General features: G+C 32.4%; 2 long non-coding RNA genes across 2 annotated transcripts; both read left to right on the top strand.

The window, feature by feature from the left end:
* The first annotated feature begins 3 nt into the window (after positions 1–3).
* On the top strand, positions 4–3,476 carry LOC117128575. Its single transcript, XR_004451944.1, has 2 exons — positions 4–1,681; positions 1,945–3,476. It is a non-coding gene; the product is annotated as an uncharacterized LOC117128575 (long non-coding RNA).
* Positions 3,477–4,338: 862 nt separating this feature from the next.
* On the top strand, positions 4,339–8,805 carry LOC117127912. Its single transcript, XR_004450887.1, has 2 exons — positions 4,339–6,608; positions 7,320–8,805. It is a non-coding gene; the product is annotated as an uncharacterized LOC117127912 (long non-coding RNA).
* Positions 8,806–24,879: the final 16,074 nt, after the last annotated feature.

Genomic DNA, 24,879 nt, shown 5'->3' on the forward strand with positions numbered 1-24,879 from the left:
CCGCATAGTTAAAGAGAATGTTGTGTGTATTAAGCACATTGACTAGCGGGTATATGAAGCAGAAGAAAAATTATGAGATAAAAAGGGAATTAGATTCCAGTTGAGAAATGCATGGGACCAGTTTTTTATTTAGGCGGAAAAGACGATATATTTCCCTATTCGTGTAGTCATCTTCGGTATAGTATTCATCTAGATTGCTCATATATTCTTAACTTGGCTTTTGAGGCACTCACATGGTTAGCTTACGAAAAGGCAAAACAAAGTGAAAGGCAATTATAACCGATATGATTGTACCTTGTTGTAGGATAAATGTCATTAAGATCCCGTACGGAAGAATCACACTGCCTACTTTGCTCCTTCACCATGTTGCCTAACTTTGGGTTTTCGAATTCACATACATAAACCCTAGTTAATCTCACAATAGACTTGACGAATCCCTAAAATGCATTCACCAGTGAGGGACACGTGGGAGCCAAACAAGATTGTTTTTTTTTCAGAAACCTGTTAGGTGAGCCACGCTATGCTAGTAGAACTTTTGCATCGGACAAGCTCTTCTTCCGATGAGTCCAGAGCAGATCGTAGGCTTCCATGCACCAGCAATCATGGTACCTAGGCAGAAACGGTATGAAGGTATCCCGTATCCGCCTTTCAAGACAGAGCTCTAGAGATTCCGGGGAGACTTTTTCCAAAATAATGTCTAGGCAAAGGAAGGTAATGTCTTCTGAAGCTCCAGATTTGTCAACTGTCACTTTTTTGATTGATCCTGTGAGTGAGCATTATGTTCCAAGATGACGAATTTGTGCTGTAGAGAATCAGTTTACATTTTGCTAGTTGAACAAGAATGTAATATACATGTTTGTTATAACCCATATCTATTTGTTTGCTGATGTTCTAGGATATCTCAAGGATACCAACTGAAGATGTAAATCATTCTTTGGTTCCTCAGCCACAGCCTTTTAAAAATTCAAAAGAAGGAGGTCAACCAAGTCCGGTTTCAGTTCTAGAAGCCGGTGATAAATCGATGAATGCCACCACATGCTTTCTATTAGGGGATATTAACATATCAATAAACGATAAACGAGTCGGTATTAGAATAGAATATAGAATAGAATATTTCCATTATTGTATCTTCCTCTTATCAATAGCATTAGGAAAACGTGTATGTACAACTTGATATTATACAACTTCTCACTTTCTGACACCTCCACAATCTTTCCGGTGAAGACAACCTCATTTTCCTTCTTATTCATCGATGGGAGATCAAGACATATCCCGTGGTACAAGAAAATGAATACAGAAGAATGACAAGATAACTAATGTTTGATTTTTGTCTAGAAAATTAGAACAATAGACGACTTGAATCCCGTGTAGACCCTTAAATTAAATTAAATTTTTATACGGACCGCGTAGAATAATTGATAAAATTATACCTTAATCTAATATAACGTCGAAGGCAGTCAATGTTACAAATTACAATACATTTGTTATGTACAAGAAAGCATGTGATCGCTTGTAATTTTGAACTTTTTCTGCGCTCTGCATCGCCTATAAATCAAAACCTCCTTTTGGCTAAATATATCACAAAGAAAGAAAGAAAGAAGAGCAATGAGGAGCTTGAGATTGAGCATAGCTGTTCTCGCTGCAGTTTTTGTTTGTCTCTCCATTCTGCAATCCACTAGAGGTTCGTACGTCAAACCACACTAATTAAATATTTGGTTAGAGAATTCATTAACGACATTAAAAAAATGCTTATATCTTCTGTATGTTATAATCCAATTAACTAGTTACCACATTTGTCAGATGTATACATATTGAATTGTCCCAAATATTTTTTTCAATTTTTTTCTGTATCTTAAAAGATGGTTTACAAAGATCTTATAACATATTGTAATCCTTTGTTCCCTTATGAATTACATTAATTCAATTCTTCTTATCGGGGAGCAGTTGCAGCAAATCCGTCTTCCATAAAGTGTATCATTCCATACGGTCTCTGTTCACCTGCGGATCCCCCCGGTGAAACATGCAATGAGAGATGCCTGAAGTCGGAGAGAATATCTTTGAAAGGCGGCAAATGCATCACTAATCCGGGGAATTGTATGTGCTGCTATGATTTCGGCGTTTAAAAAAGAAAGCATACTCAGATTTCAAAAGATAGAGAACGACGTCGCTTTGTGTGAGTGTGTGCGGAGGTGTTGCAGTTTGATAACTATGTTTTAGTGTTTTTTATTCTACTTTGTTATACCTTTGATTTGTCTTCTCTTAGTTTTACGGTGATAAAGTTTCATATAATAAAGGGGATAATCGCATAAAAAATCATACGTAAATGTCACCTACTAACATTTTAAACCTTCAAGTTTTCTCAACTGAGCTGAAAGTCATTCAAATTCTCCAGATGTATTTTCCGGAATTTAAGATCAGCTACATCCCAAGAACGTAAAATGAAATTGTTGATACGCTAGCTAGGAATGTTCGTTCTTTTCATAGATCTCTTTGCTTTATTGGTTGTTCTATTCCAGTCTCGTTATCCAGACCACCTCAAGTTTGAGTAAAAGAATAGCCGTTTGTTGTAAAAAAAAAGATACCTTCAAATTTTTTGGCTATCACTTTTAACTTTTAAACTAGATTTTGACCCGTGCAACCGCACGGATGTTTGTTTTCACTTTTCTATACATAAATTATTGTTTTAGAACATAAGTGGTATATATTTTTAATGTTAATCATATACTTAAATATTTATATAACTATTTCAGATACAATAATTTTATAATTTACATGCTATAATTAATTAATTATTTAAACCTGAGGCACAGATGATTAATCACTCAAGTGTAGTATCTGATGTACAGATCAGATCACATTTAAAGACCACAGGAAGATGGTGTTTTACGGACGGTTTTTGGAAAGATAAAGATTCTTTCTCAGGACAAGGATGGCTCAGTACCATTCCGGGGTTTGAGGGTTTACTAAGGGCAAGGAATGTAAGGGCAAGTCTCTCACCTCTTCATGCGGAGATAGAAGCATTAATCTGGGCAATGGAATGTATGAAAAACTTGCGACAGTACTGGGTCACGTTTGCAACGGATTGTTCTCAACTGGTGAAGATGGTTTCAGAACCAGAGGAATGGCCAGCATTTGAAAGTTACCTGGAGGATATTAAGCTTTTGCGAAGAAGCTTCACCAACTCGGATATTGTTCATGTTCCTAGGATGAATAACACAATGGCGGATCGCTTGGCACGCAGTGCTCGGATACAACCGTCATTCGTCGTACACATGGATGCAGAGTTACCACCTTGGTTTACAGAGTCCACATGAGTATGTAGATGCTTTTGCTGTCAAAAAAAAAAATATTATATATTTATCTTATTGTATTTGTATTTAGTTATTAAGCAAATTAATATATTCATGAGAAAATATATTTAAAAAATATTTTGTATTTAATTTATGCTAAATTCTGACCCGTATTTCAAAACAGGATTTATTTTTACCAATATTTTTATGCTTATTCATTTTAGATAATTTATTATTGTATATATAAAAATGTAAGATATGTTAATTTTTAGACATGTATTATATAGTTTGTTAATTTTAAGCCGTTCTATCATCATATTATATTTTAAATAAATAGTTTATATTTATGAAAATAAAATTTATAAATTTATCAATTGAATATAATTTTATCATATTTATTTTAGTATAATAATTATATTTTAACATGATCATGACTATAAAAGTAGACAAAATAAGATATAATTTATTTATTTTCATTTCTAAACGATAACTTAAAATACATTAAGTTATTGTTTAAATATTACACAGATTTATTAGAATTTTTAAAATATAATATATAAATATATATTATATTTAAAATGATAATATATTATGATTAAAGTAGTTACAAAGATTTTATATTATTAACTTTAAGGAAATACATGCTAATTTTTATACATGTATTATATAGTTTGATAATGTTAACCCATCTTACCAACATATTAGATTTTATTTTTGAACATAAATATTTTATAATTACAAAAATAAAATATATAAATATATAAATTTAATACAATTTTATTATATTTAGCTCAATATAATAATTTTAATTTAACATGATTGATTATGATTACATAATAACTAAAATATTATAGATTTTTTTATTTTTCATTTTCTATAACTGAAAATATTAATGTATAATAATATTTTAAACTAATTTCAAAATTAGTGAAAATATTTAAATATAATTTCAAAAATGAAAATCTTGTAAAAATCTTTTTAAACAGATTTGTTAGAATTTTAAAATAAATATATTTATATTTAAAATGAAAAGATATCAAAAGATACTATGATTAAAATATTTTAAAAATTATATTTATTTTTAGTCTGAAATAAAATATAGTATGAATTTCTATGAATATGTCCATTAAATCCATTTTTAAAAAAATCACACATGAATCAAGGTTGTGACTTCTGTTTTAATATATAAGATTGATATTTATATCATAAAAAATTTTCAATCTAACTTATTTGTTGATCAAGTAAAAATTTGATATGTCGTACATGTAAAAACAATGAGGTGTTAGTTTTTCCAAAAAAATTAATTACTTAATTAATAAAAGAAATAAAATTATATAAAAATTTATAAAAATAAATAAAAATGATAAAACTAAACAAAAATTCATAAAATTAATTAAAATCAGAAAATTAAATAAACATTAGGAATAATAATAAAAATTAAGAAAAATTAAGAAAATTAACTAAAAATCAGAAAATAAATATTAAAATACATATTTAAAAAAATAAAATTCTGAAAATTCACCAAAATTAGAAACTTCAAAATATTCAAAATATCTTTAAAACAATAATAAATATTACTAAAATAAAAACAAGATTTTTTTAAACTGACAAATTATCGTCGAAACTAACAATTTCAAAACATATCTTTGATGACAATGATGGTTTCTAACATAACCCTTATCAGTGATGGTTTTTGACATATCACCAATGATAGTTTCCACTTTCCAACATCATCGTTGAAAACGACCGTAGATATGTCAATAACGATGTTAGTGAGAAACCATTACCATCAAGAGTTAATGTTTGAAAACTTTATTGTCAACGATAATATGTCAGTGTTTTTTTTAAACAAATCTTTTTTAGAAATATTATATATATATTTTTAAAAAGAATATTTTGAATTTTCTATTTTTTGTAAATTTTTTGAATTTTACTTACTTTTTTAAATTATGTATTTAAATTTTATTTATTTTCTGACTTTTATTTAATTTTAATAATTTTTATTTAATTATCTAATTTTTTATTTAATTTTGTGATTTGTTCTTTAATTTTATGAAATTTGGTCTAGTTTTCTGATTTTTATTTAATTTTCTGAACTTTTATTTAGTTTATTAATTAAATAATTATTTTTTGGAAAAAAAAATCAACACCTCCTTGTATTAACCTGTAATATAGGTCAATTTTTTACTTGATGAACAAGTAAGTTAGATTAAAGGTTATTTATGATACAAATGTTAATTTGAATGTTAAAAGTGCTAGACAAAAAAATTGAGGGTTTAAAGTGTGAGTAGATGACACTTTCAGATTTTTTAATTCGATTTTCTCTTAAAGCCTGGATTGTTTCCGCTAACAAACTATCTATTACGGTTTCTTACTTTTCATTGTTTTGAGGTGATTTAGTATATATTACATTATAATTTTTTTTCCAGCTAAACGACATAATTTAATATATATTTCATAATATTTTTATGATAATAATAGTGTCTCTTTTGTTGGGGGTAAATATGAAAATTTTCATATGATTTTTACAATAGTCATTTACTTTTTTTTTTCTTTCAATACAAATTTGAGATTGAATATCCTAATCTCTTTTATATGGGCATAAATTAGAATTTTCATATGATTTTACAAATAAATCATTTATTTAAGTTTCTTTAAATATAAAACTAAATGGTTATTGCTGCATGCCCTCACTACTATTAGATGAGTCTCTGAGCGTTTCCTTATTAAAAGATCATTTGCATCATGACAAGAACACCATTCAACTTCCATTAACTCCTAAGTTTTGTCCTGTGTCAGGTAGGGATGGCAAAAGAGGTGGACCGCGGGCCTGACCCATAAGGGATTGCTGTGGGCAGGTTTGGTCCGTCATTTGGTAAGCCCGCAAATTTGTGGGCCACGCGGGCAGGAACTATGCGGAACTGGGCTTAAAGCGGGAAGGCCCATAGTGATCAGCGGGTCACCCGCGTAAACCTGTGTTGCTTCGTCACTTTCGACCTTTGGAAAGCTCATGATGAAATTGTGAAACAATTTCGATTTTGGAGGCATTTCTGGAGACAATCCTCCACCATAGCTTCTCTTCTTTGTCGAGCCACCACTGGAGCTTCTCTTATTGCTCAAGCCACCACATGTGCTTCTCTTTGTCTCCATTCCACCACCGTAGCCTCTCTTTGTCTTCGTTCCACCACCGGAGCTTCTCTTCTTCATCGATATACCACTGTTGCTTCTCTTCTTCCTCGATCTACCACCATCGGCTGTAGCTTCTCTTGTTCTTCGAGCCATCACCTTCTTCTTCTTATCCTCATAGCCAACCAAAAGGTATATAATTTCTTCCTCTCAGGAACTCTAGGCTTTATCTCATATATTTTGATTACAATAGTAGTTTTATACTGCTTGGTTGCTTGTTCATTAAGTCTCGGTTGATTCTATAGGTAGCTGAGATTGTTGCTTGATCATTTGCTTGAAACTTGGTGATTCTTAATCTGATATTAAGTCATTGTTATGATGTGAGTGTGATTGTGCTTAGCTTAGTCTCGGTCTTAGTCGGATTTACTTATTGTTTACTTCATGTTCTGTTTTTAATTGTGGCTTGATGTTTTATGGCTAGCTTAGTTGTTTTTATATTTGACGATATATATTTTTACCAAAGGTCTGTTCTGTTTATATGGTGTGTTAGCTCGAAGGAAAACAAAAAGACAACAATAAATTCATTACACCAGTCACCAAAGGTCTGCTCTGTTTATATGTTTTGTTTGCATTGTTATTGTGATTGAATGGTGCAACGAATTGTATTGTGATTAAGATGTTTATGCTGCTTTGATTCTGTCTCTTGTTTGTCATTCGATACATGTAACTTGAGTGTACATGAACTCATTGAACAGGTTTAGCACAAACTATTTCTGTTATATCATCAGCCTGAAGTTGTTAATGGATTCTAAAGATACACACACATTCATGTTGTTCCACATATATGGTGAACGGTTCATAACAAAGTATGTCAGTCTATAACACAGTCTATCTCTTGTGCAGGCAGTTGAAGATCGGCCGTCCCGCGGGTCGTCCCGGAAAAGTCTACATGTTTTGCGGTACGAGTTTGGTCAGTCATCCTGAGTACCGCAGCCCGCGCGGCCCTGACCCGCTGTGACCAGCTCGAAGAGGAGCCCGCTGCGGTATGGGACGGAATGGTACAGATCAACCTGTTTGACATTCCTAGTGTCAGGCAAAGGAGATGTAAAGAATATGTTTTTTCAGGTACCTTATGTTTCTCTGTTTCACAAGGAAAATAAACTCTCCGTCAAAATTGACATCTGGATGATATTTACCGTATACGGACCGAAACTTCACGGTACGGTACGCTTTTATGATTGAAAATTTACTTTTTTAAGCAAATATGTATTCTTAAAGAAAAAAAAAAATATGTTTTTGATGATATTATTAATATGGATCTAAAAGATCATAAAATTATTAATTAACATAATTATATACAGACTTTAAAACGCGTATTCACTTCAAAATATTTTTGGTTTTAAGCTTTTTGTTTTCTTCCAGTTGATTTGTGTTCATTCACGTAATCTTATTCTTTTGCATTCAGTAAAGGTATATGTTTTTAAAATGTATTGACACGTGTTCTAATTGTCAATCTCAAACAGATTTGTTAGATTTTTTAAAATATATGTTTTTATATCTAAAATGAAAAGATATCAAAAGATATTAATTATGATTAAATTAGTTCAAAGATTCTATGTGTTATAGTTTTAACAAAATACATTTAATAAAAATTTTAAAGGATGGTCCAAATTAAAAAATCATACATGAAAGAAATCATTATTTATATTTTAATAGAATAGATATATGTATATATAGTATTGAGATTAGGTTGGTGCTTTATTTATAAAAATGTTATATATTAAAATAGCAAAATGATTACAAATACTAAAAACGATCAAAAATAGAACTCATGTGTTTTGAAAGTAACTGATATTTATACTAAATATTTATATATACAAAGATGATTATGATGTGCTATGTGATAGAGAGAACGAAGAGCAACACAAAAAGAACCTTTTTCCGGTAAAAAATTTTCGAGCCCACCATTTGATATTGTTGCTCACATTCATGATTTCATAAGCATGCGCTTGGTGGAAGAGGTGAGATAGTACATGGCCTTCGGAATAATTAAGATTAGCACCATTGCTTTTGCCGGTCATATTTTCCCTAAAAGAGTTGATTCCTTGTAGATGACTCCTGAGAGCTACACCAAGATGACCATGTAAAATCCATCCACTACTTAGTTTGAAAGCAGCATCATAGTTACACTCCAACTTATTTTTATTTTTTCTTATAATATAATAATGTTACGTAGCTTCTTTTGGAAGCTGGAAGCTGGATTTGTATTCCGCAGGGACATTCCATGGAACCTCAAATAGTCTATTTTATTAGTATCAATTACCTTTTTTTTTTAATTTCAAAAAACTTGTCTAAACTTATAGTCGTTTTATGATTTACCGTTGCCTCATTTGTACTATATCGTGAATTGAACTAGTTATCAATATGTCACTTATTATTCCACTACTCTAATTTGGTCACATCTAATTTTGAAACAAATTTTTATCATAAATAAGTACAAATTCCTGACATAAATAATCAAATCAAATTATTTTAATCCTTTCAACATGCAATACTATGTATATACCACCGATCGGAATATTACATAATCATTTATTTTATTTTTACAACTATAAAAGTCAATGGTTGCTGCATGCCCTCACTACTATTAGATGCGTTTGATCTCCGTTTATTTAGCATCTAATGTTTTCTTTGGCAGTACTGATAATTAGTTAGTATCTTAAAGTTGACTATGTCAGCGTAACAAACAAAGTACTTTTTAACGTTTTAGCTATAGTATTAGTATGTACACTTCGATCAACTTGGTATATACATGCAATCGCATAAGTCAGCTAATATGTAAGACTAGTTAAGTGAATGGAACGACTTAACAAGCAGTTTCACTGCTCTCCCATGCCTTATTGTTACCGAGTTAGTGTTTATTAGTCTGTTATAGACTGTTACTATGGCTGCAAAGAAGAGACCATTACGCTATAGGGATTGAGCGTTTTATAGGAGCGTAGCTAATAAACTAGATTTTGAACTAAAAACACAACTCAAGTTTATGGAAATTCAACTGGGTTAAATCAGCTAATGACTAATTTTGATATACTTTGCCAATTTGGACTACGTACATGCAAGTTGTATAGTATTATGATTAAAATAGTGTACATATATGTATATCTTTACAATAACGTGCATGCATGCTAGTCGCGCTACATATATTTTATTATTCATGTTTTATTAATCTTATCAAAATATATTTAATAAAACACCTTATTTTTGAACCAGGACGAATTAGTCAGGTGGTATACGGCTTGCGACTGCAAATACGGTTCCAGGTTCGATTCGCACTGGCTACCGAGATTTTCACATGGGTTCTTCGGCCCGAGGAGACCAACACGTGGCATGATCTAAAGTGGTCGCCAAAAACTTTAAGCATGTCACGTGGCTAGTCTGGACCTACAAAATAGGGGTCAGGAAACTCTTCGTAAATATAAAAAGAAAACACCTTATTATTATTATTTTTTTTTTTTTGTTCACCACACCTTATTTTTGTTTGACCTTCATATGTTGTATATTGATCTAGTTTGCTATTTCTTCCTTGATTGTGCCCCCTCCACCTCCTGATTCTTAAATCTTGATCTCTATATACATCTCTCAACCGAAATCTCAACTTATCAAATCCTTGAATCGATTGATTTTTAACGACGAATTAAATCTTAGACCCGATCGTGGAAGACTAGGAACTTAATACTTTTTTTGTGAAAGGAACTTAATACTTTTGAGTTTTGAGGTATCATTTGTTAATGAATTCATAACCTCTCTCTCTATCACGAGAAATTTTAATCTTCAAAATACTTAAAATTTTCTTAATTTACGTTCTTACGAGAGATCGATCCAACACCGCAAAATCAGACTTCTCGGTTGCGATTATTATTCAGCTGGGAAAAGACAATTAGAAAAAGGAAAAGACAAGTGAGAAGACTTAACGCCGCGCTAACGAACGTCACTTCTTGCAAAACAATTTTCCGGATTATGTTATTTCCCATGGATCCCGTGGAGAGTCTTAATTTGATATTGAATAAAATTTGTATACGGTCTGCTTAAGATTATTGATATAAATATACATTCAATCTAAAATAATGTCGAAGGCAGACGCGCCGCTACATATAATAATACACTGCTATGTAAAAAAATGCATCACTTTTAGCGTTCTCCCCGCTGCATCGCCTATAAATCAAAACCTCCTTTTGGCTAAATAATTCACTAAGAAAGAAAGAAAGAAAGAAAGAAGAGCAATGGGGACCTTAAGAATGAGCACAGCTGTTGTCGCTGCAGTTTTTGTTTCTCTCTCCATCATGCAATCCTCTACAGGTTCGTACGCAAAAAAAAAGTAAATATATGTTCAGAAAACTAATTCTCAACGCAAAAATGCTTGCTTCTGTAGGTGACAAAAGATTACCACAATGATCAGATCAAAGTATACATGTTGAATTGACTCAAATATGTTATAAAAGTTTATGTACAACATATTATCTGATGGCTTACACAGATCTAATGTCCGATACTTATATAAACTAGGAGAAATAAAAATTCTTTCATAAATTAAACTGATGCACCTTGTTCGAAAAAAAACAAAGAACAATAACTTATTGTTAAGCAATGTAGACAAGTATTTTATTTCTGTGAACCTTTATAAATTACATAAAATAATTTCTTCTTATTGGGGAGCAGTTGCACAGTTTGCGCCTCCCATAAATCTGTGTGTCATTCCATACGGTCTCTGTACATCTGCGGATCCTTCCGGTGTAGTATGCAAGGAGAGATGTCTCAATGTGGAGGGAAGAAATTATGTTGACGGCATATGCATGACTAATCCGGGGACTTGTATGTGCTGCTATAGAATGGCTGTTTAGAAAAGAAAGCATGATCAGATTTCAAAAGAAAGAAAACGACGTCACTTATGTGGGTCTGTGTGTGTGTGTGTGTGTGAAGGTGTTGCAATTTGAAATTTATGTTTTGAGTGTTTTCTGTTCTACTTTTTTGTACAGTGATTTGTGTTCTGTTTGTTTCGTGGTGATCAAGTTTCATATAAGAAAGCTGGGTTAATTTTGATAACAAATCAGAGGAAAATTGCCAAATATAACTCATAACTTGATTTTAACACAGTGGTATACTCCAACTTGAATCAAATACAAAATTAACCCAAAAGACTAGTGAAATTACAAGTAGCATCTAATGACCAAACAAAAAAAATAAAATGTATTTTTATTAGTATAATCTCTAGAAGTCTTCTAAGGGCTTTGTAAGTCTTCTGGGAGAAGACTTTGATGAAGTCTTTTCATATTGTAGATCTTAAAGTAATTTAAATTTTTTATTAAAAATATTTTGATGGGATAAAAAGTAATATCATGTAATTATAAACATTTATAAATGATATAAATTAAGATATAGTAAAATTGAAAAATTTTCAAAACAAATGAGTTAATGTAGTGAGTCACAATATTATTTGGTTTAGAGTTTGGTAACATATGTTGTAGTATTGTTTATATTTTTAGGATTAGATTTTAAAGTAATTTTATTTTTTTATTAAAAACATTTTGATGGGGTAAAAAGTAATATCATGTAATTATAAACATTTGTAAATGATATAAATTAATAGATATAGTAAAATTGAAAAGTTTTCAACACATATGAGTTAATGTAGTGAGTCACAGTATTATTTGGTTTAGAATTTGGTAACATATGTTGTAGTATTGTTTGTGTTTTTAGGATTAGATTATGAAACTAAACATTTTTTAGAAAACTAAAATTTGACCTATGTGTTTAGTTTCGTATATATTAAGCACTTTCAAAGTTTATTTTAAGTTTAGTGAAGTATTTTTGTCTATTTAGTTAGTTATTTAAGTTTAGAGAATAAATTAAGGGTCTAGACTTCCATGAAGTCTTCTGGGTGAGTAGTGTATTTAGAGGTAGAAGACTTCTAAGAAGTCGTCTAATAGAATACTTCCCTGAAAGTCTTTTGAATCAAAAATATTTAACCTAGATGAAATTTTTTGTCTCCATATATAAAGAAAAAGTACACATTCTCTATCTTACTCTCAAATGACTTCAACAAAAATGTAATGATTCTCACTAGAACTCTCCAACATCTCTCTAATCTCTTTAAACTTGAAAACATCAAACTTTATATGAATTTTTATTTTTTTTTGTCCCATCTCACTAATTTATCTTGTTTTTGCAAATTTTTTATCACATAGTTCTCATCTTCTATTCTTTTAAAAGTAAATCTATAAATTTTAGATAACTTTTTGTGTTTTATAAAGGTAAATATATCTAATATTCCATTCATTTTTTTTTGAAACCCTTTGAATGTTTTTGGATATGCAGATTTTTCAGATTTGGTTTGGATATGCAAGCTTTTCAGATGGTTATGATATGCAAGTTTGGATATGCAAGTTTTTCCAAGAAGTCTCATGGCTTCGTGTGTTTAGTTTCGTGTATATAAGCACTTTCAAAGTTCATTTTAAGTTCATGTCTTCTCTTTCGTAACATATTTGTCGTTTTGGTAAATTTTTATGTCTGATTTTTTTCTATTTGGTAACCTTTTGTTGTATAAAGTTCTTAAATTTTCTCGAACTAACACTTTCCAACCTCTTTCTAATCTCTTTAAACTTAAAAACACCAAACCTTTTATCAATTTTTCATTTTTTGTCTCATCTTTTTCTCACTAATTTATCTTGTTTTTGCATATTTTTATCACATGATTCTCATCTTCCACTCATTTAAAAGTAAATCTATAAATTTTGGATATCTTGTTTTGTATGTTTTATAAAGGTAATTATATCTAATCTTTTACTCATTTTTCTCTATTTTGAAGCTTCAAAACATTTTTGGATATGCAGGTTTTTCAGACCTGGGTTTGGATACGAAGTTTTTCAGATCTAGATCTGACTCTGGAAGACTTCTGGGAAGTTTTCTCGAAATTATTCTAAAATATAATGTACCAGAAGAACATAGTTATCTATGGTTAACCGACAGTGAGAAGACTTCCACCGAGAGTTTGAAAGACTTACAGGGAAGTCTTCCGGCGGAAGGCTTTCGTGTAAGTCATCTAGAAAAAGTCAAATTTCTAATACAATCTGGTCAATTGCAAAACTAACTTGTGTATCCTAGACGACTTACGAAAAAGTCTTCACTGGTATTTTTGAGATTTTTTGTTAACAAAGTAAAGTTGGAAAACTTCCAGAGAAGTCGTCTTTAGAACACACACATAAAATTAATTGCAAAACTAACTTCTGTATTGACTAGAAGACTTTCGTATAAGTCTTCTAGACCAGAAGACTTACACAGAAGTCTTGTGACGAACAAATCCGAAAAACAATCAATTTCATACTTTCAACTAGTGAGATAATTTAATTAGTTTCTCCTATCACACAAAACTTCACCACGAAACAGACGCACTTGTTAATGACCAAGAATCATAAGTCTGAACTTTACAAAGTTTAGAATCAAAGTTTTGGTTTTTTTTAATGAATATAGAGAGAAAATGAAAGAGATGTAGTTTGTATGCATAAATAAAGAGATATGAAGAATAAAAATAGAAACTTTAGTGCATTAAGAGTTTCAAATGGGTTATTATGGTGAGTTGGTGTATTGATAGCAATGTCAATATTGTAAATAGTTATTTAATATGAGGATGATAGAGTAAAATACTCATTTTCAAAAAAATAATAAAGTAATGGTATTTTCGTAAATTATCTAAATTTTTGGAGTGAATAGAGCAAATAAAAGTTTCAAAATAACCGTAGATTAGTTTTGTGTTTGATTTTTTGTTTTGAGTCATATTCGAAAAAACTCCACGAATCATCCGTTACGGAATCGCGTATACGTGTATAACAAGAAGTATTTTTCTTTTCTTTTTTCTATCTGCTGTCCAAGAATTTCATTTTTCAATCATTTAAAATAGCTACAACTTTGTTTGTTTTCCTATACCGAACGACCTAATTTAGTACATATTTTGGGTAAAATGTTAAAATCGATTTCTACAAATAATCATTTATTTAGTTTTTACAACTATTAAAGTCAATGGTTGCATGCCCTCGATAATATCTTAATGTTGACTATGTTAGCATAATTTAGAAAGTGCGTGTTTAGAGTTTTTAGCTGTAGTAATAGTATATACACTTGGATCGACTTGGCATATATATAATCGCATAAGTCTATCTCTAGCTGTATATATACGACTAGTCAAGTGAATGGAACAACTACGAGCTGTTTACGTTCTCACGTCCCTTATTGTTACTGACGTACTGTTGCTATGGATGCAAAGAAGAGGCCATAACGCTATAGGGATCGAGCGTTAATGGAAAGATAACTAATGAACAAGATTTTGATCTAAAAACATAACTCAAGCTTATGGAAATTCAACTGCGTAATATCAGCTCATGAGCTAATGATTCATTCTGATATAATTTGGACTACATACATGCAAGTTGTTCTTGTACGGTATAATTAATGTATTAAAGAATATTTTGCATATATCTCTGCAATAATGTGCAATGCATGCGGGTCGCGTTACACATATTTTTTGTATTATTGTTGTTATCAAGATATTTTTTATATAATTCATTATTTTGTTTGACCGATGAAAGACAAGAGAATGACTTGAATAATAACTTGTTATTTACTTCATATCACGTTACATTATATATATACTTCATGATCCTAAGATCTTCTCATATCTACTTGGACTTATCTATAACAACATGTCCTTATCTCTTATATAGATTCGGATCTAGAACCCTCTAGATCCTAACACTCCCCCTCAAGTTGGAGCGTGTAAATCGCACACGCCAAACTTGGACAACAAGTAACTAAATGCAGAACTTCCCAACGCCTTTGTTAATATATCAGCCAGTTGCTCAGTCGTCCTGACATGTCTCGTAGCAATGAGCTTAGCTTTAACCCCATCTCTTACACTATGGCAGTCCTTTTCAACATGTTTAGTACGCTCATGGAACACTGGGTTTGCTGCAATGTAAATGGCTGACTTGCTGTCACAGAACAAGTCCATAGGTGCATTGTGCTGAACTCCAAGGTCTGCTAACAGCCTCTTCAACCACTGAAGTTCCTTCAAGGCGTCTGACATAGCCCTATACTCTGCCTCCGCCGACGAATGAGACACCGTGTCCTGCTTCTTCGTCTTCCAGGCTATCGGTGAGGTTCCCAACATCACCATATATGCAGATAGAGATCTTCTAGTTCGCGGACATGAGGCCCAATCGGAGTCACAGTATGCTCGTATATGCAAGTCGCAATCTGCTTTCAACATTATACCCTGACCCGGAGAACCTTTTAGATATCTTATAACTCTCATTGCTGCGTCCCAATGTGCTTCTCTTGGCGCATGCATAACCTGAGAAAGAACATGAACTGAATAACACAGGTCTGATCTAGTGATTGTCAAGTAGACCAGACGTCCAACCACTCTCCGAAACTGCGCTGGATTCTTACACAACGGACTCTTATTTCTCAGAAGTTGGTGATTCACTTCCATTGGTGTGGCCACCGGCTTGCTCCCCAACAGACCAGCTTCATTTATAATATCCAATGCATATTTTCTTTGAGATAGATACATTCCCAAAGGTCCTCTTGCAATCTCTATGCCAAGAAAGTACTTTGCCTTACCAAGATCCTTCATGTGAAAAATCTCACTCAACTTCTTCTTGAACTTCTTGATCAGTTCAAGATCATTCCCTGCCACAATTAAGTCATCCACATAGACCAGAACTCTTATACTCTTCTCTCCCTTCACGTAATAGAACAATGAATAATCCTCATAAGACTGCACAAATCCAAGCCTCTCAAGCGCCTTTGATAACTTATCAAACCAACACCTTGGCGCCTGCTTTAACCCGTATAAGGACTTTCGGAGCTTACAAACCTTGTTAGGATCATCTGACTGAAATCCCGGTGGCAATCTCATGTACACTTCTTCTTCCAAGTCTCCGTGCAAGAACGGGTTGTGAACATCCATTTGGTGCACCTCCCAGTTCTTTGCTGCAGCAACTTCCAGCAGTGTGCGCACGGTATCCATCTTTGCAACAGGCGCAAAGGTTTCTTCATAATCTTCTCCTTCAGTTTGCTGATTGCCACAACAAACCAGTCTTGCTTTGTATCTTTCTATTGTTCCATCCGCATTGTACTTAATAGTGAACACCCATTTGCATCCTATAGCTTTCTTTCCTGCAGGAAGATCAACCACATCCCATGTCCTGCTAAGCTCAAGCGCAGTTACTTCTCCTTTCACTGCTTTGTTCCATCTCTTATCTCCAAACGCTTCTTTGTAATTTTTCGGTATCACACCTGCACTGACCGCTGCAAGAAACGCTTGGTGGTGGTCTGAGAAGGAATCATCAGTCACATAATCTGTGATAGGATACACGGATTGTTTCTTACCTGACCAGTTCGTAGAGGCCTCTGACTGCAGACCGGTGACGGTGTTATGTTTATCGGGGCACACTTGAGCATTATATGTAACGTAGTCGCGCAGCTTGACTGATGGGATCGATCTCCTATGTCCTCGACCCAAGAGTTCTTCACTCTCCCCCTGATTACTCTGTTTCGCAACTTCACTGCCTACCGTTTCTGTAGTCTTCTCAGTAACCTCAGACTCAATAGGCTCACTGCCCACCGCTATCTGATCAGTAACTTCAGAACTTCTCTCCATGTCACCTAGCACCTCGCCCTGCTCTTCCTCATCGTAATGTTCACGCCCCACCTGAGGCACTACTGATGTTGCAGGCGCTTCTCTCTTCTCAGCATAAGGATACACTTCCTCATCGAACACCACATCTCTTGAGACAAAGAACTCATCCCTGTCAAGATCATACAACTTCCAACCCTTCTTTGCGTAAGGATATCCCACAAACACACACCTTGCACTGCGTACTCCAAACTTATCCTTATCTCTCCTTGATTTGTGCGCAAAGCACAAGCACCCAAATATTTTAATATCATCATACAAAGGAGGTTTTCCGTACAAACATTCATATGGTGTTTTACCTTTGAGCAACTTTGTTGGCGTTCTATTTATAAGATGAGCTGCTGTCAACACACTCTCTCCCCAAAACTTTACAGGAAGATTAGCATGAAACAAGATCGATCTTGCCACATTCAAAATGTGACGATGCTTTCTCTCCACACGTCCATTTTGCTGGGGTGTCACCACGCATGAAGTCTGATGCACGATTCCGACCTCTGTGAAGAACTTAGATAGGCACATGAACTCACTCCCATTATCACTTCTCACGATCTTAACTGTCTTGCCAAACTGACGAGTTGCAAGAGCAATGAAGTTCGGGAGAACTGTTTTGACTTCTCTTTTCTCTAGCAGGAGATGAATCCAAACAGCTCTGGAGAAGTCATCCACAATCGTAAGAAAGTAGACTGCTCCACACGAAGATGGTACTCTATAAGGACCCCAAAGGTCTACATGAATCAACTCAAATGATGAAGAACTTTTATTAAGACTTTCAGAAAACATTTCTCTGGTTTGTTTGGATTGAAAGCAAATGTCGCAGCCACCAAACTTATTCAACACATCTTTAACACTAGAAACAAAAGGTAAAAAACTCAAAACACCATAAGCAGGATGTCCCAGACGACGATGCCACACAGCCTGATCCTCTGAAGCTTTAACTCTGTGTCCTCTCGCGACCGTGACATCCCGATAAACATAAACTCCATTTTTGACTTCACCGGCTCCAATCAGAGTCCTCGTAAAACGGTCCTGCAAAATACACAATGTATCTGTAAATACGGCTAAACAACCTGTCTGTCTAAGCAACTTCGCCACAGACAACAGAGTACAATTCAAATTAGGAACAAAAAGAACATTCTCCAAAATCAGTTTCACCGACAACCGCAAACTACCACTCTTGGTCGCCATCACATGACTCCCATCAGCGAAGCTCACAGGACAGGGTATAATACTTCGGACATTGCTCAATAAGAACACATCCCCTGTCATGTGATGCGATGCTCCAGTGTCAATGATAACCTCACCAGTTTGTACCGTACCGTTTAACCTGTCTGGAATAGGTGCTGGCTTCTGGCTTTCAAGCAACGAGGCGAGAGATGCCCACTGCTCTGCACTCAGCTGCGTCACTTGTGATCCTTGATTACCAGACGAAGACGCACTCGGTGTTTGCACTGCATTAGCTCTCGACGAGTTCATTCTTCCTCGTCCTCTGCCTCTGCCACCTCTTCCATTCGCCTGATTCCTCTCAGTAAACCACTCCGGAAAGCCTATAATTTGCCAACACTCCTTCTTCTCGTGTCCGGTGCGACCACAATTCCCGCAGATGATAGAGTTACGACCTCTGGCCACACCTTCGTCTCCTTCTCTCTGTATTGTCTTTGCTACGAACCCCACTGGAGCCTCCTTTGTTTCAAGACGCGCTCCCCCAAGTCTCTTCTCTTCTCGAACTACTCTTTGATATGTCGAGTTAAGATCAGGGAGCACCTCCAAACCAATAATGTTAGCGCAGACATTGCTAAACCTTGCTTCATCTAGGCCCATAAGAAATTGATGAACCTTCTCTTCTTCATATTCCTTGACATACACGTCAGCCGCTTCACACTTACACTTAGGAATCGGCTTGCAACTCAACAGCTCCTCCCACTTTTGAGATAGTCTTCCAAAATAGTCCATAACAGTGGATCCATCTTGTTTACATGAAGCCAACTCCGCCTTGAGCTGATGTACACGCACAGCGCTCCCCACCGAGAAGCGTTTCTTCAGCTCCGACCACATCTTGCACGCATCGGGAGAGAAAGGAACCGTTGATCGCAACACCGGAGAGATCGAAGCCCTGATCCACCCCACGATCATGGAGTTCACTGTCCTCCACATCTCAGCTTCCACCGGCTTCTCCGTTTCATCTGGAATCTTCAAGCTTCCATTGACAAACCCTATTTTTCGCTTGGCACGCAAGGCGTTCTCGAGCTCTAACGCCCACTCAGCATAGTTCTCCCCCGTGAGCACCACTGGAGAGATCGACGTTGCTGGATTGTCCGCAGGCGCGAGATAATACGGGGACATTCTTCCTTCATGATCAGTACTTGATGAACTCACTAGATCTTTTCCACTCATATCTTCTTCTCTCGTCAAATACCAACAAAGAAATTTACGTTAATTTTCTTGTGGCTCTGATACCATGAAAGACAAGAGAATGACTTGAATAATAACTTGTTATTTACTTCATATCACGTTACATTATATATATACTTCATGATCCTAAGATTTTCTCATATCTACTTGGACTTATCTATAACAACATGTCCTTATCTCTTATATAGATTCGGATCTAGAACCCTCTAGATCCTAACAACCGACATGATGAGTTTCTGTTTAAATTAATAACCCATCTGCATTCATCACGTTGAGAATCTTAAAAGAAATAATGAAATACCAATCAAACTGTTTTTTCAATATATATACCAGTATGGAAAATAAAAATGCTAATCTCCTGCATGTGTATTTTACATCTAGTGTTTCTAAAAACCAAAAGTAAATTTATCACCTATAGTCGAACAATTTCACTTAGCAGCAACTCTTTATAAAGCAAATGTTGTGATGAGTTCATTCGTGATGTTTACCAAAATGTTATTTTTAAAAGATTAATTACTTTAAAATTTTAATAAATCTGTGTAAAAATATTTAAACAATAACTTAATGTATTTTAAGTTATCGTTTAAAAACGAAAATAAATAAATTATATCCTATTTTATCTACTTTATAGTCATGATCATGTTAAAATATAATTATTATACTAAAATAAATATGATAAAATTATATTCAATTGATCAATTTATAAATTTATTTTCATAAATATAAATTATTTATTTAAAATATAATATGATGATAGAACATCTTAAAATTAACAAACTATATAATACATGTCTAAAAATTAACATATCTTAGACTTTTATATATACAATAATAAATTATCTAATATTGGTAAAAAGAAATCCAGTTTTGAAAGACGGGTCAAAATTTAGCATAAATTAAATACAAAATAATTTTTAAATATATTTTCTCATTAATATATTAATTTGCTTAATAACTAAATGCAAATACAATAAGATAAATATATAATAAGAAGTGGTAATTACATACGGTTTAAACAATTAATTAATTATAACATGTAAATTATAAAATTATTGTATTTGAAATAGTTATATAAATATTTATGTATATGATTAACATTAAAAATATATACCACTTATGTTATAAAACAATAATTTATGTATAGAAAAGTGAAAACAAACACCCGTGCGGTTGCACGGGTCAAAATCTAGTTATTTTTAAAAGATTAATTAGTTCATGTTGCTTGATTGCGCATCTAAAAACTCAATGAATCGTAAAGAGTAGTTAATGCACATTACATTTTTTTCTTAACCATGATTTTTAATTAGTTTTGTGGTAAAAAAAGTTAAAGAGTCAGCATTTTATATGCTTTAAATGGTATTTGTATAATAGGCAACTAAAAGTACTATTATAAATTAGCATATTACAAAATCCTAAATTTTATCAAATTTTACTTATTCTCAAAATATTGTATATATTTTTTTTTCTTTGAAGTAATAGAATACCGATTCCTTAAATTATTTTCTCTCTTTTCATAGCATATATATTTACAATACTGAAAAATAGTTCATGTTATATATGCACAATACTAAAAAGTTAGTTCGTGTTATAACTTATAAGTGGCTAAATTAAGTAAGTGTTATGAAAAAAAAATGTGAGTAGTGAGTACGATTTGGTAGTTATAACATGTAATTAGATTTTGACCCGCGCTTCAAAAACGCAGGTTTTTTCCGTTTAAAAATATTGTTTGATATGAATTATTATTTTGGTTTTGATGTTTTGAAGTATATTATTAAGTTATAAAGTGTTATTATATTGAAAAAGTAAAAGAATTTTAGTTTAAAATTATATAATTTATCAAATAGTTTATTTTAGATTTTATATGTGTATTCTTATGTTACAACGTCATCGTTGCATTTTGTGTTGGATATTTTGTAAGAGTTATATTTGTTGAGTTAATGAGATAAAAATTTGCTTGATAGATTTTGGGCTAATCTAATAGTATATATATTGTAGAATTTTTAATAGTTTTAGCAATATTTTCATACCCGAACCAAACCTACAGTCTCACAAGTAAATCAGGTGATTCATATAAATCTGGTCTGAATTTTGTTAAAACCTTATATATAAAAATCTGATAAAAGTAGGTAAAAACGTAAAAACTATCATTAGCCCGCTATCCAATATTGGTTGACCCGATAAAATCCCATATAAATTGGATGATATATTTTCAAAAGTCAATTCAAACTTTTGAATCAAGCTTTGAAGCACGAGGTTAATACTTTTTCAAAAGAGAAAAATCTTGTTTAACTTAGGTATTCCAAACCTAGTGAAGAGTTTATACTAATCTCAGTGTGTTTAGTATATAATATATGATTGAATAACCCGTGGAAACCTGCAAGCTTGAAACTCAAATAATATAAATATTAATTTTGGACCTAATTATATTTGTAAATTTATTTTTTTATTTAAATTGAATTACAGAAGTGGACTTGTATTTGAGCATCTTTTATACTAAACATTATTAGTTGCCCAAAAAAAATATCAATCATTATTTTGGATTTTAGTAATTGTGCTTCATAAGTAAAAATCAAGTCAACTTATTTTTTTATAAAAAAAGAGAGAGAATATAGAGCAATATTTTCTAAATTATTTATATTTTTTAATTTTCCATAATATAGTTTAAGTGGTTGTATCTGAATTATAGTAAAAAATCAATTGAATAAGTTGGCCCGAGGATAATTTTTAACTAACTTCATATGCATTTTTTCAAATTTGTTCAGTACTTATATGTTAATTTCATTTTTTACGTACTGAAAATAATATAATATACTACTAAGTTTGATCGGTTCTATAGTAAAACATGATTTTGTGATAATTATGTATCATACTTCATTAACTCATTTTCTTAAAATACATGTATTACTTACCAGACTATTTTAATTCAAATGGCATGTATTATTTAATGGTGACATGCACCATACCATTCATTTTATATAGATATGAATTTAAGAATTAAAATAAACATTATATAATATATATATATATGGTCACATACATAATAGATTAGTCTATGAACCCACGAGTTTATATATTATTGCATCAAAAAAATGTTGGTTAGTCAATCGTATATGAAATATCAATAACTAAATGGATAAATTTATAATTAAAGGGTGAGATTTATAGAAGGTAATATAGTAGTTACCATAAATATAGGAGTGTCACACTTATAATATCTAAAAAAAATCAGAGAAATTTATGAAAATATATTGTTAGGAGAAATTTAAGTAGGACCATAAAATTATTAACTCTTAGAAAATAGTCTAAACAACCTTGTATAAGTAGATTTTTTAAGACCTCTTCCCTTTTAAAAGAATATATACGAGTATAAGACTGACCCGAAATTATCTTGACACAATCTAAAACGTTTAGACTTATCTAGATATTTAAACATAAATTTATCTAAAACATTATATAAAACAATTAATATTTTTTTTTTAAAGAATATATTTTGTGGGTGTGGTTTGCATAACAGTCTTTTCACTTCTTTCTCTATAATAATATCTTCACAAGCTATTAAACTTTGTTAATGGAGTGTCATATATTATACAAATTTTCTTTGTTACTTTTTTTTTGATAAAGCTTATCAAATGATATGGTCGGTCCCGGGAAGAACACATTTAGTGATTCAAAATGAATTAGTCTGAAAGCGTACTAAACTGCATGATCCGAGATTTTGTTACTTTGATACTTTTACTCTTTCATTTCATTCAGTTAAGAAAAAAAAAATATCTAAAACCCAAAAAATATTTGATCCACGTTTCACTTCACATTACAATTAAAACTTATTTGGTCCAACGGTTTATAAATTTTAAGTTCCAACATATAATATTAGAAACGTCTTGATTTCTGTTTGACCATATATATTAATTAGGGGCCCTATAATTAGTCATTGGCCGGCAAAGAAAATAATTAGCTATTGTTTAAGTTTTGTTATAAAATAGTACCCACATGATATCATCGTTTTATCAGAGTCTTAAAATGTAAAGGATTAGTGTAAAGAAGAGTAATCTAATGTTGAATAAGGTAGTACGTACGCGTCAGTCTCAGAATCTTCCCTCTATCTCCGTTTTATAAATACACTAGCTAAAACGAGAGCAATAATCAAATTAATATCAGGAAGATACAATAAAGAGATGAGTAGTTTGAGGTTTAAAAAAGTTGTTGTCACATTCCTTTTTCTCTCCTTCCTCCTTCATTTTCCAACAGGTTCATAGGATCATATAATATATACGTATTCAAATTTTTCATTTAAGCATTTGCAGTTGGCTGTACATCTAACATACATGGATGTGGTTATTTGTGTGTTTACAGAAGTGGAAGGTGGCGAGTGCATCGAGATTTTAGACTTTTGTATTACAACCAGCAAGTGTACGGAACGATGCTTAAAATATAAGGGTGACAAAGTGGTGAAGAGCGAATGCAAGGTCCCTGAGGTACATCCAGGCCAGCCGAGATACCCATTCAGAATGTGTTTCTGTACCTATACATGTGACAAAGCTTCTGAGGAGGCCATGTGAATGTGATCATCATGATTTCTACGGCTGGGCAAATAAACCGAACCCGAAAACCCGAACCGAATCCGATCCGATAAAAATGAATCCAAACTGATTCGAACCCGAAGTAAATACCGAATGGGCCTTGTTTTGTGGTATTTCGGGTTATGGGTATTATCCGAACCGAACCCGAATCTAAATGGATATCTGATAGAACCCGAAACATTCAAAACCTCGAAAAGATCTAGTACCAAACATGATCTAAATTCCTAATATGTATCCAAAATACACTAAGAAATATTGAACATCTAAAATACTTATCTATTACATGAAGGTTGGTGGTTCTATTACATGAAGGTTGATTGTTAAAGATGGCCGTTGAATCTTGAAGTATTTTGATTTTGTTTTTGTTTTCGTTAAACAATGTTTCTCATTTCATTAGAACTTGGTTTTCGTTTTATGCTTTTATTTATTTGGTTTTCTTTTTATCAATAAATATGTTTACTTTTCGTTTGATTTTGAATGATCACGGTTGATGTTCCTTATTTTTGAATCGATTTCACTTAAGTTTTGGTTACAAAATAGGTACAAATCATGTATTTACTCATGTTTTAGTTATAAAATAGGTAAAAATCAGGTACTTTTAAACCGAAAAACCGATTGGGACCCGAACCCGAAAGTATATTGGGTTGTACCGGTTCTTTGAAGATTTACTAACCCCGACCCGAATCCGATAGAACCCGAACCAGTCCCGAACCGAAATTTCATA

This window comes from Brassica rapa, chromosome A01 (assembly GCF_000309985.2).
Source record: "Brassica rapa cultivar Chiifu-401-42 chromosome A01, CAAS_Brap_v3.01, whole genome shotgun sequence".
Classification (NCBI taxonomy): Eukaryota; Viridiplantae; Streptophyta; class Magnoliopsida; order Brassicales; family Brassicaceae; genus Brassica; species Brassica rapa.